The 14,562-nt window shown below is 39.6% G+C and overlaps 1 pseudogene; it reads left to right on the top strand.

The window, feature by feature from the left end:
• Positions 1–802: 802 nt before the first annotated feature.
• Positions 803–13,817, top strand: LOC133814876 (uncharacterized; annotated as a pseudogene).
• The last annotated feature ends 745 nt before the right edge of the window (positions 13,818–14,562 follow it).

A 14,562-nucleotide genomic window follows, 5' to 3' on the forward strand; every position in this document is an offset into this window, starting at 1 on the left:
GGTGTTCGTTTGGTTTGTTTGGTTAGATTTGTTGCTTGAACCTCCATATCACCGTTTCATTAGTTTTCAAAGAGCTTAAAGAAGAAAATAGAGTGGAAAAAGGCAGAGGTGTGAGCTTATTTGAGGGTAAAAGCCATCATTGAGTGCAAACACGAGTGTACTTGAGTGACCATTTTCTTTGAGTGAAACACGTGAGGGAGTACAGTGAGGTCCTTTCTATAATTGTCTAACCTTATTGTTTTGCAGATTCTCCATCATGTCACAAAATCCAGAGAAAGATGCAAGCAATGATAATCCGCCACCTGAGGTTCCGAATCTACAAATACAAGCATTAATTGGGGAGATGCGAAGGATGATGAGGGCGGAGTGTGAGCAGATACATGAGAGGTTGGATAGGGTAGAAGAGGGCGCACAACGGAGACCAAGGAGGGGTAGGGTACACCAAAGGGAGGATGAGAATGAAGGGGATTTGGAAGGGGTAATTTCTGATGATGAGTTTGATAGGATGTCGGCGGGTAACCATAGGAGGTATGGTGGGAATAGAGAAGATAGGAACCAGGTAGATAATTATTTGGGGAATATCAAAATGAGAATCCCAGCATTTCAGGGGAAGAGTGATCCTGAAGCATACCTTGAGGGGGAGAAGAAAATGGAGCTAGTTTTTGATTGTCACAACTACTCCAACATGAAGAAGGTAAAACTTGCTGCCATTGAGTTTACTGATTATGCTATTGTTTGGTGGGATCAGTTGTGCATCAACAGGAGGCGGAATGGAGATCGCCCTATTGACACATAGGAGGCCATGAAGAGGGTGATGAGGCGACGGTTTGTACCACCTCATTATTATCGAGATCTCTACCTTAAGTTGCAGGGTCTTCGTCAGGGCTACAGAAGTGTTGATGAGTATTACAAGGAGATGGAGATGGCTATGATTAGAGCCAATGTTGAAGAGGATCGGGAGGCAACCATGGCAAGGTTTTTGAATGGGTTGAACCGAGAGATTGCTGACCCAATCGAGCTACACCATTATGTGGAATTGGAGGATTTGGTTCATATGGCAATCAAAGTTGAGAGGCAGCTCAAGAAGGGTAGTTCAAGTTCGAGGTCAAGACCGAGCCCACACAATCCAAGTACAACACCTTGGAGGTCGAACTATCCAAAGAAAGAAGACCAACCCACTTCATCATCTACACCAAAACCAGCCACCACAGCCACACCACCTCAAGGTAAAACAACTCCTACTAAGTCTCATTCTAGTGGGATAAGGTGTTTCAAATGTCAGGGGCGAGGACACATAGCTAGCCAGTGTCCAAACAAGAGAGTCATGGTGATTCGAGAAAGTGGAGAGATAGATTCTGAAGATGAAGATGATCTTGCTGACATGCCATCTTTGGAAGATGCTTCTGACAATGAGTATGGACCAGAATCTGGTGAGATGCTTGCACTAGTCACAAGGCGAGTCCTGAATTTGCAAGCAAAAGAAGAGGAAGAAGAGGTGCAGCGAGAGAACATCTTTCACACTCGTTGTCATGTGAGAGACAAGGTATGTAGTGTCATTATTGATGGAGGTAGTTGTACTAATGTTGCTAGTGCTTCCATGGTTGCCAAGCTGGGGCTTACAACGCTTAGGCATCCTTGTCCATACAAATTGCAATGGCTGAATGATAGTGGTGAAGTGAGGGTTACAAAACAAGTACTGGTCTCATTTCGCATTGGCAAGTATGAAGATGAGGTGTTGTGTGATGTGGTTCCCATGCAAGCTGGACACCTCCTTCTAGGAAGGCCTTGGCAATTTGATCGGCGGGTGCAGCATGATGGCTTCACCAACAAGTATTCATTCACATTCCGTCAACGAACAATCACTCTAGTGCCATTGACACCAAAGCAAGTGTATGAAGATCAAGTGAGGTTGCAAAAACTGAGTGACAAAAAGAAAATGAGTGAGCAAAAAGAGAGTGAAAAGATGAATGAGAGTGAGGAAAAAGAGAGACAAAGAGAGAAAAGTGGGGAATCAAGTGAGAGAAAACAAAATAATTTTTATGCAAAAAAAAGTGAGGTTAAGAGAGCATTGGTTACAAAACAGCCCATGATTTTACTCATGTATAAGGAGGCTCTTTTAAATACTAACCAACTTGATTCTTTGTTGCCAAGTGTTGTTGGGTCTATTTTGCAGGAATTTGAGGATGTGTTTCCTGAGGAGGTACCACATGGTTTACCACCTATTCGAGGGATAGAACATCAGATTGACTTTGTTCCAGGTGCTTCAATACCAAATCGACCAGCATACAGAAGTAATCCTGATGAAACAAAGGAATTGCAAAGGCAAATTGAAGAATTGATGGAGAAAGGGCATGTGAGAGAAAGCATGAGCCCTTGTGCTGTTCCAGTGATTCTAGTTCCCAAGAAGGATGGAACATGGAGGATGTGTGTTGACTGTCGAGCCATCAACAATATAACGGTAAAATATCGACATCCCATTCCTCGTTTAGATGACATGTTAGATGAATTGCATGGTTCTTGTGTGTTTTCCAAAATTGATCTTAAAAGTGGGTATCATCAGATACGTATGAAAGAAGGGGATGAGTGGAAAACTGCTTTTAAAACTAAACATGGATTGTATGAGTGGTTAGTCATGCCTTTTGGACTAACTAATGCACCTAGCACTTTCATGCGTTTAATGAATCATGTATTGCGTGCTTTCATTGGAAAATTTGTGGTTGTGTATTTTGATGATATTCTTATTTATAGTAAGAATTTGCATGACCATGTTTTGCATTTGCATTCTGTTTTGGATGTTCTTAGGAAACATAGTTTATATGCTAACCTCAGTAAGTGTACTTTCTGCACCGATAAGCTTGTTTTCCTAGGCTTTGTTGTAAGTGCTACAGGTATTCAGGTGGATGAAGAAAAGATCAAAGCCATCCAAGAGTGGCCGACCCCTACAACTATAGGTAATGTTAGAAGTTTTCATGGACTTGCTAGCTTCTACAGGAGGTTTGTAAAAAATTTTAGCACCATCGCCGCACCACTTACAGAAGTTATAAAAAAGAATGTGATATTTAAATGGGGTGAAGCTCAAGAGGAGGCATTTCAGCTACTGAAATACCAGCTTACTCATGCTCCTTTACTTGCTTTGCCTAACTTTTCTAACACTTTTGAAGTTGAATGTGATGCTTCTGGAATAGGTATTGGCGCTGTTCTTATGCAGGATGGGAGACCGCTTGCATACTTTAGCGAAAAGCTAAGTGGGGCTGCCCTCAATTACCCCACCTATGACAAAGAATTGTATGCACTAGTGCGTGCTTTAGAAACATGGCAGCACTATTTGTGGCCAAAGGAGTTTGTGATTCGCACAGATCATGAATCCTTGAAACATTTGAAAGGCCAACACAAGCTCAACAAGAGACATGCAAGATGGGTTGAGTTCATTGAGACATTTCCTTATGTCATTCGCTATAAACAAGGTAAGGAGAATGTGGTTGCTGATGCCCTTTCTCGCAGGTATGCCCTAATCTCCACTCTTGATGCTAAATTACTTGGGTTTGAACACATAAAGGAGCTGTATTCTGCTGACCATGATTTTGGGGAAATTTATGGTGTTTGTGAAAAATCTGCTGAAGGAAAATTTTATAGGCATGAGGGTTTCTTGTTTAGGGAGCATAGGTTGTGTGTACCTAATTGTTCTTTGAGAGATTTGCTAGTTAGAGAGTCCCACGGGGGAGGGTTGATGGGACATTTTGGAGTTGCTAAGACCCTAGCTATGTTGCAAGAGCACTTTTTTTGGCCCCACATGAAACGAGATGTTGAGCGAATTTGTGGTAGGTGTGTCACTTGTAGGCAAGCTAAATCAAGAGTTCAGCCAAATGGCCTTTACACACCCCTACCTATCCCTAGTTCACCATGGGTTGACATTTCAATGGATTTTGTGTTGGGTTTACCTAGAAGTAAGTGTGGGAGGGATTCAATCTTTGTGGTTGTAGACAGATTTTCTAAGATGGCTCATTTTATTCCATGTCATAAAACTGATGATGCCTCTAACGTTGCAGATTTGTTCTTTAGGGAGATTGTGAGATTACATGGTATGCCTAGATCAATTGTATCAGATAGGGATGCCAAGTTCTTAAGCTATTTTTGGAAAACATTGTGGGGAAAACTTGGGACAAAACTATTATTTTCTACTACTTGTCACCCTCAAACCGATGGTCAAACAGAAGTAGTTAATAGGACCCTATCCACCTTGTTGAGGGCTATCATAAGTAAAATTATTAAGACTTGGGAAGATTGTTTGCCACATGTTGAGTTTGCTTATAATCGTTCAATGCATTCTGCTACTAAATTTTCACCATTTGAAATTGTTTATGGTTTTAATCCTCTAACTCCTTTGGATTTATCACCTTTACCTGTTTCTGACCATTTGAATTTAGATGGCGAGAAGAAGGCAGAATTTGTGAAGAAAATCCATGAGAGGGCGCGACTCAACATAGAGAGAAGGACTGAACAATACATTAAGCAAGCTAACAAGGGTCGTCATAAGCAGGTTTTTGAGCCCGGTGATTGGGTATGGTTACACATGAGGAAAGAGCGATTCCCAACACAAAGGCGTTCAAAATTGCTACCTCGAGGAGATGGTCCATTTCAAGTACTTGAAAGGATCAATGACAATGCCTACTGATTTGAGTCCTTTTGATGCAGGTGACGATTTGAGGTCAAATCCTTCTAAAGAGGGGGGGAATGATGAGGACACCAAGACCCAAGTATCAAGTCAAGTTCCAGTTGGTCCAGTGACGAGGGCACGAGCCAAGAGATTCAAGGAAGAACTTAACAACCTAGTCCACAAAGTCCTAAAACAAGAGGAGACCGTGGTCAACATTGAAGGAGAACAAAGACTTGTCTTACTCATCAAAGTTGACTAAGTTTAGGAGCTTAATGAGTCTTTTTATTTTTAGTCACGTTTTTTTTAGTCTTTGTTTATTTTGTGATAAGTCAAACATTTGACTTGTGTGAGTCCAATAGTCCTTTTGTCTTTAATTTTCGGTTTTCATGAGGAAGACAAAAGGCTTGTCTTTAATTTCGGTTTTCATTAGGAAGACAAAGGGGCTGTCCTTAATTTTTCGGTTTCATTAGGAAGACCAAGGGTCTTGTTTTCATGTAATTTTCGTCCTTATAAGGACTGCCAAAACAATGTGAAAAATCAGATTATGTTGAAAGAAATTGTGAGTTTATTTCTTCTTGAGTTCTTGAAGAAACTTTTGAACTTATCAAGGAGATTCCTTGTGGCGTTCATCCTGACTTATCAAACGGATTCCATCCCCGTTTGTGGCGTCTTCCTCATACCAAGGTTCGTGCTTGGCTAAGCATTGGGTCGCGGTTCCATTCCAATCTCGTGTGTTCTTGGTGGCTGTTCCATATTTGGTGTCGGGTTTTGTCACACTTGTTGGCGTGGTTCGTATCAGACAATGGCAAGGATTTTGAATGGGTTGAACCGAGAGATAGCTAATCCAATTGAGCTACACCATTATGTGGAATTAGAAGATTTGGTGCATATGGAAATCAAAGTTGAGAGGCAGCTCAAGAGGGGTAGTACAAGTTCAAATCCGAGACAAATCCCACAAAATTCAAGTGCAACACCTTGGCGGTCGAACTATCCCAAGAAGGAAGAAGACCAACCTACTTCATCCTTTACACCAAAACCAGCCACGACCCTTCAAGGTAAAACAACCCCTACTTCGTCCCGTTCTAGTGAGATAAAGTATTTCAAATGTCAGGGACGAGGACACATAGCTAGCCAATGTCTGAACAAGAGAGTTATGGTGATTCGAGAAAGTGGCGAGCTCGATTCTGAAGACGAAGATGATCTTGCTGACATGCCACCATTGGAAGATGCTTCTATCGATGATGAAGAGTATGGGCCAGAATCTGGTGAAATGCTTGCACTAGTCACAAGACGAGCCTTAAACTTGCAAGCAAAAGAAGAGGAAGAAGAGGTGCACCGAGAGAACATCTTTCACACTCGTTGTCATGTGAAAGACACGGTATGCAGTGTTATTATTGATGGTGGTAGTTGCACTAACGTTGCTAGTTCTTCTATGGTTGAAAAGCTGGGGCTCTCAACGCTTAGACATCCTTGTCCATACAAGTTGCAGCGGTTGAATGATAGTGGTGAAGTGAGCGTTACAAAGGTGCTGGTATCATTTCGAATTGGCAAGTATGAGGATGCGGTATTGTGTGATGTGGTTCCCATGCAAGCTGGACACCTCCTTCTAGGAAGGCCTTGGCTATTTGATCGGCGAGTCACCAACAAGTACTCGTTCACGTTCCGTCAAGGAACAATCACTGATACGAACCACACCAACATTGTGATGAAACCCGACACCAAATATGGAACAGCCACCAAGAACATACGAGATTGGAATGGAACCGCGACCCAATGCTTAGCCAAGCACGAACCTTGGTATGAGGAAGACGCCACAAACGGGGATGGAATCCGTTTGATAAGTCAGGATGAACGCCACAAGGAATCTCCTTGATAAGTTCAAAAGTTTCTTCAAGAACTCAAGAAGAAATAAACTCACAATTTCATTCAACATAATCTGCCTTTTCACATTGTTTTGGCAGTCCTTATAAGGACGAAAATTACATGAAAACAAGACCCTTGGTCTTCCTAATGAAAGCACCATAAACAAGACCTTTCGGCTCACGCAACTCTTCAGCTCACAAAACAAGACCTTTCGGCTCACACAACTATTCAGCTCACACAAGTCAAGTGTTTGACTTTTACAAAATAAAGAAAGACCAAATAACAACAATAACGTAAATATATTAAAAAGACAAATACAATAAGACTCATGAAGCTCCTAAACTCAGTCAACTTTGATGAGTAAGACAAGTCTTTGTTCTCCTTCAATGTTGGCCACGGTCTCCTCTTGTTTTAGGACTTTGTGGACTAGGCTATTAAGTTCTTCCTTGAATCTCTTGGCTCGTGCCCTCGTCACTGGACCAACTGGAACTTGACTTGATACTTGGGTCTTGGTGTCCTCATCAATCACTCTAGCTCCATTGACGCCAAAGCAAGTATATGAAGACCAAGTGAGGTTGCAAAAATTGAGTGATAAAAAAAAATTGAGTGAGCAAAAGAAAGAGAGTGAAAAGATGAATGAGAGTGAGAAAAAAGAGAGACAAAGAGAGAAAAGGGTCGAATCAAGTGAGAGAGAAAAGAAAGAGAAGAGTTCGATTAATGAGGGAAAATTAGATAGAAAACAAAATAATTTTATGCAAAAAAAAGTGAGGTTAAGGAGGCTCTTTTAAACACTAACCAACTTGATGCTAACAAGGGTCGTCACAAGCAGGTTTTTGACCCCGGTGATTGGGTATGGGTACACATGAGGAAAGAGCGATTCCCAGCACAAAGACGTTCCAAATTGGTACCTCGAGGAAATGGTCCGTTTCAAGTGCTAGAAAGGATCAATGACAATGCCTACAGACTCGATTTACCAGGTGAGTATACTGTTAGTGCTACTTTTAATGTTTCTGATTTGAGTCCTTTTGATGCGAGGAAATGGTCCGTTTCAAGTGCTAGAAAGGATCAATGACAATGCCTACAGACTCGATTTACCAGGTGAGTATACTGTTAGTGCTACTTTTAATGTTTCTGATTTTAGTCCTTTTGATGCAGGTGAAGATTTGAGGACAAATCCTTCTCAAGAGGGGGGGAATGATGAGGACACCAAGACTAAAGATCCAAGTCTAGTTCCAGTTGGTCTGGTGACGAGGGCGCGAGCCAAAAGACTAAGTTTAGGAGCTTGATGAGTGTTATTGTATTTTGTCATCTTGTATCTTTTATTTAGTCTTTGTTTATTTTGTAAAAAGTCAAACACTTGACTTGTGTGAGTCCAAGAGTCGTTTTGTCTTTAATTTTCGGTTTTCATTAGGAAGACAAAAGGCTTGTCTTTAATTTTCGGTTTTCATTAGGAAGACAAAGGGTTTGTCTTTAATTTTCGGTTTTCTTTAGGAAGTGATGAGGACACCAAGACTAAAGATCCAAGTCTAGTTCATGTTGGTCTGGTGACGAGGGCGCGAGCCAAAAGACTCAGTTTAGGAGCTTGATGAGTCTTATTGTATTTTGTCATCTTGTATTTTTTATTTAGTCTTTGTTTATTTTGTGAAAAGTCAAACACTTGACTTGTGTGAGTCCAAGAGTCCTTTTGTCTTTAATTTCGGTTTTCATTAGGAAGACAAAAGGCTTATTTTTTAAATTTCGGTTTTCATTAGGAAGACAAAAGGCTTGTTTTTTTAAATTTCGGTTTTGCTTTAGGAAGACAAAGGGACTTGTCTTGATGTAATTTTCGCCTATATTAGGCCTTGAAAACATTTGGAAAAATCAGATTTTGATGAAATGAAAATTTGTGAGTTTTCTTCTTGAGTTCTTGAAGAGATTATCCGAACTTATCAAGGGTATCCCTTGTGGCGTTCAATCCGACTTATCAAACGGATTCCCATCCCCGTTTGTGGCGTCTTCCTCATACCAAGGTTCGTGCTTTGCTAAGCATAGGGTCGCGGTTCTGTCAATTCGGAGGAACAGGGTGCAACAACGGGATGTTGAGGGTGAAAGAGAGTTTGATAGAGAAGCTAGGAACCAGGTAGATAATTATTTGGGAAATATCAAGATGAGAATTCCAGCATTTCAGGGGAAGAGCAATCCTGAAGCATACCTTGAGTGGGAGAAGAAGATGGAGTTAGTTTTTTGATTGTCACAACTACTCCGACATGAAGAAGGTAAAACTTGCTGCCATTGAGTTTACTGATTATGCTATTGTTTGGTGGGATCAGTTGTGCATCAACAGGAGGCGGAGTGGAGATCGTCCTATTGACACATGGGAGGCAATGAAGAGGGTGATGAGGCGACGGTTTGTACCACCTCATTATTATCGAGATCTGTACCTTAAGTTGCAGGGTCTTCGTCAGGGCTACAGAAGTGTTGATGAGTATTACAAGGAGATGGAGATGGCTATGATTAGAGCCAATGTTGAAGAGGATCGGGAGGCAACCATGGCAAGGTTTTTGAATGGGTTGAACCGAGAGATTGTTAATCCAATTGAGCTACACCATTATGTGGAATTGGAAGATTTGGTGCATATGGCAATCAAAGTTGAGAGGCAGCTCAAGAGGGGTAGTACAAGTTCAAAGCCAAGACCGAGCCCACACAATTCAAGTGCAACACCTTGGCGGTCAAACTATCCAAAGAAGGAAGAGGACCAACCTACTTCATCCTTTACAGCAAAACCAGCCACGACCCCTCAAGGTAAAACAGCCCCTACTTCGTCCTGTTCTAGTGAGATAAAGTGTTTCAAATGTCAGGGGTGAGGACACATAGCTAGCCAATGTCCAAACAAGAGAGTTATGGTGATTCGAGAAAGTGGCGAGCTCGATTCTGAAGATGAAGATGATCTTGCTGACATGCCACCATTTGAAGATGCTTCTATCGATGATGAAGAGTATGGGCCAGAATCTGGTGAGATGCTTGCACTAGTCACACGACGAGCCTTGAATTTGCAAGCAAAAGAAGAGGAAGAAGAGGTGCAGCGGGAGAACATCTTTCACACTCGTTGTCATGTGAAAGACAAGGTATGTAGTGTGATTATTGATGGAGGTAGTTGTACTAACGTTGCTAGTTCTTCCATGGTTGAGAAGCTGGGGTTCCCAACGCTTAAACATCCCTGTCCATACAAGTTGCAGTGGTTGAATGATAGTGGTGAAGTGAGGGTTACAAAACAGGTGCTGGTATCATTTCGAATTGGCAAGTATGAGGATGAGGTATTGTGTGATGTGGTTCCCATGCAAGCTGGACACCTCCTTCTAAGAAGGCCTTGGCTATTTGATCGGCGAGTCCAGCATGATGGATTCACCAACAAGTACTCATTCACGTTCCATCAACAAAAAATCACTCTAGCTCCATTGACGCCAAAGCAAGTATATGAAGACCAAGTGAGGTTGCAAAAATTGAGTGATAAAAAAATATTGAGTGAGCAAAAGAAGGAGAGTGAAAAGATGAATGAGAGTGAGAAAAAAGAGAGACAAAGAGAGAAAAGGGTTGAATCAAGTGAGCGAGAAAAGAAAGAGAAGAGTTCGATCAATGAGGGAAAATTAGAGAGAAAACAGAATAGTTTTTATGCAAAAAAAAGTGAGGTTAAGGAGGCTCTTTTAAACACTAACCAAATTGATGCTCACAAAGGTCGTCACAAGCAGGTTTTTGACCCCGGTGATTGGGTATGTGTACACATGAGGAAAGAGCGATTCCCAGCACAAAGACGTTCCAAATTGCTACCTCGAGGAGATGGTCCGTCTCAAGTGCTGGAAAGGATCAATGACAATGCCTACAGACTCGATTTACCAGGTGATTATACTGTTAGTGCTACTTTTAATGTTTCTGATTTGAGTCCTTTTGATGCAGGTGAAGATTTGAGGACAAATCCTTCTCAAGAGGGGGGGAATGATGAGGACACAAAGACTAAAGATCCAAGTCTAGTTCATGTTGGTCTGGTGACGAGGGCGCGAGCCAAAAGACTCAGTTTAGGAGCTTGATGAGTCTTATTGTATTTTGTCATCTTGTATTTTTTATTTAGTCTTTGTTTATTTTGTGAAAAGTCAAACACTTGACTTGTGTGAGTCCAAGAGTCCTTTTGTCTTTAATTTCGGTTTTCATTAGGAAGACAAAAGGCTTGTTTTTTTAAATTTTGGTTTTTCTTTAGGAAGACAAAGGGGGTTGTCTTGATGTAATTTTCGCCTATATTAGGCCTTGAAAACATTTGGAAAAATCAGATTTTGATGAAATGAAAATTTGTGAGTTTTCCTCTTGAGTTCTTGAAGAGACTATCCGAACTTATCAAGGGTATCCCTTGTGGCGTTCAATCCGACTTATCAAACGGATTCCCATCCCCGTTTGTGGCGTCTTCCTCATACCAAGGTTCGTGCTTTGCTAAGCATAGGGTCGCGGTTTACCATTCCAAATTTCGTGTGTTCTTGGTGGTTGCCATATTTGGTGTCGGGTTTCATCACAGTGTTGGTGTGGTTCGTATCAGTAATGATGAGGACACCAAGACTAAAGATCCAAGTCTAGTTTCAGTTGGTCTGGTGACGAGGGCGCGAGCCAAAAGACTCAGTTTAGGAGCTTGATGAGTCTTATTGTATTTTGTCATCTTGTATTTTTTATTTAGTCTTTGTTTATTTTGTGAAAAGTCAAACACTTGACTTGTGTGAGTCCAAGAGTCCTTTTGTCTTTAATTTCGGTTTTCATTAGGAAGACAAAAGGCTTGTTTTTTTTTTTTTTAGGTTCGGATCCCCTTTGAATTTTTCTTCTTCTTTCTTTTCTGTCTTTTCTTTTCCTCTTGATCCTCAAACGCAGGTACAAGACACAAGAAAAAAAAAATCAGACTTGGATTTGACAACAACTCAGATTTCACAAAAGAACAAGAGAATCTTAATGCAAATTCGGATTTTCACAATGAAAAACAAGAGAAACTCACTGTCAATTCAGATTTCACAATAAAACAATAGAAACTCAAGGCCAAATTCGGATTGCACAATAATAAGAACAAGAGAAGTCAATTTCAATTTTGGATTTCACAACAAGAACAAGAGAAACCCAAGGCAAAATTCGGATTTCAAAACAAAACAGCAAGAGAGACTCAGTGAAAATTCAGATTCCACAATTAGAACAAGAGAAAAACTCAAAGCCCTAATTCACGTTTTCAGAAAAAAAAAAAAATTAGATGGATTTTCAACATCCCTAATTCAAACGCACCAATTGAACAAAGAATCGAAAATTAAAGAACTTTGTGTATACTAGTTTCGGATTTCAAGGGATTTCACAAAGAAATAATGGAAACTTTGGAAATAAGGGAATGATTGAACAAGGAAACAATTGAAATAGGGAAATTAACTATAGTAGTTTCAGATTTCACAAGAAAAAAATAAACAAGGACAAAGAACTCAAACACGACTAGATGATGAATATATATATATATTTTATTTCAGAATTGAAAAACGAATTGAATAGAAAACACAAATGAAAAAAAAAGATAGGCCAAACCGGATGATCCTAATCTCTGATACCAACTGATACGAACCACACCAACACTGTGATGAAACCCGACACCAAATATGGCAACCACCAAGAACACACGAAATTTGGAATGGTAAACCGCGACCCTATGCTTAGCAAAGCACGAACCTTGGTATGAGGAAGACGCCACAAACGGGGATGGGAATCCGTTTGATAAGTCGAATTGAACGCCACAAGGGATACCCTTGATAAGTTCGGATAGTCTCTTCAAGAACTCAAGAAGAAAACTCACAAATTTTCATTTCATCAAAATTTGATTTTTCCAAATGTTTTCAAGGCCTAATATAGGAGAAAATTACATCAAGACAAGCCCCTTTGTCTTCCTAAAGCAAAACCGAAATTTAAAAAAAAACAAGCCTTTTGTCTTCCTAATGAAAACCGAAATTTAAAAAAACAAGCCTTTTGTCTTCCTAATGAAAACCGAAATTAAAGACAAAAGGACTCTTGGACTCACACAAGTCAAGTGTTTGACTTTTCACAAAATAAACAAAGACTAAATAAAAAATACAAGATGACAAAATACAATAAGACTCATCAAGCTCCTAAACTGAGTCTTTTGGCTCGCGCCCTCGTCACCAGACCAACTGGAACTAGACTTGGATCTTTAGTCTTGGTGTCCTCATCAGGAAGACAAAGGGCTGTCTTGATGTAATTTTCGCCTATATTAGGCCTTTGTAAACATTTGGGGATGGCAGATTATTATGAAATGAAAATTGAGAGGTTTTCTTCTTAAGTTCTTGAAGAGACTATTCGAACTTATCAAGGGTATTCCTTGTGGCGTTTAATCCGACTTATCAAACGGATTCCCATCCCCGTTTGTGGCGTCTTCCTCATACCAAGGTTCGTGCTTGGCTAAGCATTGGGTCGCGGTTCTTCATTCCCATTTCGTGTGTTCTTGGTGGTTGCCATATTTGGTGTCGGGTTTCACCACAATCGTTGGTGTGGTTCGTATCATCAGATGAGTTGTTTATTAAGAATATGGCAACTCAAATGATGTCTTAGTTTCAAAAGTATTGGGAAGAGATTCATGGGCTTATGACTGTTGCAGTTGTTTTGGATCCAAGGTACAAATTTATGTTGATCGAATATTTTTTTCCTAAGCTTTATGGAAATGATCTAAATGAGATTGAAATTGAGAAGGCCCACAAGCTTTGTTATGATTTATTAGATGAGTATAAGTCTAAATGTTCTGATTTGAGCAAAAGAAGTCAGCAATTGGATAATGCATCAACATCTTTTTCAACACAGGATGATCTATCTAACTATGATACATATGTTATAATTGCATCTGGTGCAGAGAGTGTGAAGTCAGAGTTAGATGCCTATTTGAATGAGAAAGTGTTACCTAGGACTGATGAATTCTTTGATATATGCAATTATTGGAGGTAACAGGATTTAAATATCTCATGTTGAACAAGATTGCCAGAGACATTTGCTGTGCCTATTAGCACTGTTGCTTCAGAGTCTACATTTAGCACTGGTGGTAAACATGTGGGTTCACATCGATTGAGACTTCATCCAACTAAATTGGAGGCATTGGTCTGTACTCAAAGTTGGTTGGTGAAAGACAAAAAAGGTATTTATACTTATCTTTTGTTTTATATATATAACCATTTTTTTTAATATTTTGATAGTTAATGTTTGATATATATTTTTTTCTGTAGGAGCGACTAAACTAGTCACCATTAATGATGAATAAAATGACGTAGATCCAACTGTGGTAATTATACCAGGTATATAAGCAGTGATTTCAAATCCAGAGGTTAAGCGTACTCTGGCAACTTTACGTAAGGCAGAGTTTGGTTTTTTGGGGGTGATAGTGGAAAAGTTGACAGATAAGTCACCCTTACTGCCACTCTATAGAACTGTACATGAGATTTTCATCTCATACAGCTCCTCGTTCAATTCTTTTGAAGTCATTGGATCTTTTTCCTTGTTCGAGAACCTCTCCCTTCTTCCACTTCGTTCCGAAGAGTAACTAGGACCAATTCAGTCATGTTTTCATTCATTTGGAATCTGGGCTCTTCTACTTCATTTTTATTTACTTTAACTTTTTTTTTATTATTTTTTTCCCTCTCTTTTCTTTTTTGAGTTTCTTCTTTTCCATCATAGTTTTTAAAATAAATCAAATAAATTATTAAACTTCTATTATTAATACTTTTGTTTCTTTTCTTTGCATGACCCATACATAATAGATCTTGAAGATTAGGGTAGTATATGAAAGTTTTATAATTCATTTAATGTAATTGATATACTTCATTATTAGTATATGTTGGTGAATTCTTAATATAATTAATGATATAATGATATGATTCAATTAAATATATGATGCATAAAATAAAATGAAATGTAAATGAAAAAATACCAAAGAAAAATGAAGTAAAATGACATATAGTAAATAACTTCAAATATAATTTGATTAATTTGGTTTTATATGGATGTTT

This window comes from Humulus lupulus, chromosome 2, assembly GCF_963169125.1.
Source record: "Humulus lupulus chromosome 2, drHumLupu1.1, whole genome shotgun sequence".
NCBI classification, from domain to species: Eukaryota; Viridiplantae; Streptophyta; class Magnoliopsida; order Rosales; family Cannabaceae; genus Humulus; species Humulus lupulus.